Source organism: Zeus faber (genome assembly GCF_960531495.2).
Source record: "Zeus faber genome assembly, chromosome: 18".
Lineage (NCBI taxonomy): Eukaryota > Metazoa > Chordata > Actinopteri > Zeiformes > Zeidae > Zeus > Zeus faber.
Genome location: NC_137210.1, coordinates 27,553,410 through 27,555,696, shown reverse-complemented (window position 1 = coordinate 27,555,696; position 2,287 = coordinate 27,553,410).

Genomic DNA, 2,287 nt, shown 5'->3' with positions numbered 1-2,287 from the left:
CATTTTACTTTCTGCTCTCACTCCAAAAATAACTCTAAATATCTATGTTTTTTAACACAGTACACTGTATTTCTGACACAGTCACCTTACTTCAGCAAACAAAAAATGTGGCTCTATATTAACACGAGTTTTTACCCAATGACGGCACCTCTGCTTTCCATTGTAAATTGTAATCAGGATCTGCAGAGCAAAGCTGCCGAGGTACTTCATGGAATATCACACACTGTGTTATATCAGGACCCGGGATATGACAAGTACTTTTACTTTTAATACTTAAGTACATTTAAAAGCGAGTACTTACATAAAAAAACAAAAATAAAATAACTTTTATCCTGATTCCTTACAGCAATCTTGCAATTGTATCCGGTTGAATTTAGAAATAAAATAAAATGAGATAAAATAAAATACAATAAAATACAAGTAAATATAATATATGATAAAATGAAATGTAATTATATTTGAGGTGGCCCCAATGGTCGATTGTTTCCAGCCCAAATTAATAAATGAACAAATGTAAATGTCGGTGTGGTACTTTCCCTTCACCGGAGCCTCCGTGCGTCAGGGCCTCTCAACTTTGACCGAAACAAACGCAGCGAGCACTCGAGAAGCCTCGGCCTTTTTCAAACGCTGCGTCGCCAGACAAAGGGGCAACTGCGGAGCGGCTGCCGGAGTCGGCCGAGGTCACGGCGGACCGGTCCGTCCCTGAAAACAGCCTCGCCGACGTTCCCCACGGACCCTTTCCGTTACGCCGCCGGAGGATGGAGAACAGGCTCCCACTCCTTCCAGGCCGTGGCCCGGCGCGAGAACGCCAACGTTTTATTGGCTCGCCGAGCGTCGCCATTAAGCTGTCTCGCTCCGCCTCCGCCCGCTCGGGAAAAGGTTAAAGAAGCAATAAAAGTGACGATGCCGGCATTTCCACAAAAAAGCCGCTTCCCAGAATCCGAAAACAAAATGGCAGCGCGGCGCGGTCTCCCCCCGTGCGTTTCCCACCGGCCCCGCCGTAGATTCCCTCCCGCGCGGTCTGGGGCGCCGTTCCGAGACGGGATCCGGGATTCTACGACCGACGCGCGGAACCATTTGGATCAGAAACAAAGCGAAACGAAGTCGAGAAAACCGAAAGAAAACCGCGCTCGTCGCTCGCCGTCATTTTTTTTTTTGTTTGTTTTTTTTTCCGGTGGAGGAACCGTGCGCAAACGGGAAACCTGCCCGGCGACTGTCTGCGTCTGCAACGGCTAGAAAGACGGGGGGGGGGGGGGGGGCAACGGAACCCTGTGATAAAGAAAACCGGGAACAACGGAATAATCACGAGAAACAGGCTTGATTTCGATTTGCGCCGAGGGGGGAAATCAAAAGCGGTGAAGCAGCGCCGAGGCCCCGGACCGGCCCTCAACGGTTCCATTCGTCTTCCTGGGGACGTCGTGTGTGTGTGCGTGCGTGTGTGTTTTCGGGGAGGATCCTGGGACTCGGCGCCCCCGCGTCCCCGCTCCTGCATCAATATGTATGAGCGGGAGGCAGGAGGAGGGTTCGGGGAGCGGAGCGGACATTTATAGAGGTGTCAGAGACAGATAATAGAGGCGAGGGCTTCCGCCGCCGCCGCAAAAAAAAAAAAAAAGGGGGGGGATAAAATGAAAGCAGTGCCGCGGGAGCCGGGCGCGCCTCCGTCGGGGCCGGGCGGAGGCGCGCCGTGTTGTGATATTAAATCTTATCGCGTGCGGGGGCGAGGCTGTTGCTTGCAGGGTGGAGGAAGGTGGAGAGAGCGGCGTGAGAACAGTGGGAAGCGGGAGGGAGGGATTGATAGGAGAGATGTTCACACCGCCACACACCCGGCATAAATAACCAATTTATATACAAATATATGAATATCTTTTGCGGTGGTACGAGGAAAAGCATTATGGGATGCGTGGTTTTGGTCGCTGTGCCACCGTAAAAGAAGAGAAAAGAAATCGGTACCTGGGATAACGTGTTCCCACATCATCCACAAAATAAACGGCATCGTGTGAATGAAGTAACTATCTATGAATCTATCTATCTATCCATCTATCTGTCTATCTATCTATCTATCTATCTATCTATCTATCTATCTATCTATCTATCTATCTATCTATCTCTCTATCTATCTATCTATCTATCTATCTATCTATCTATCTACCTATCTATCTATCTATCTATCTATCTATCTATCTATCTATCTATCTATCTATCTATCTATCTATCTATCTATCTGTCTATAATCTATAATCTATACTTTACTACCGGTAAAAAGCCCCAACTCATTTTTACAGATTTT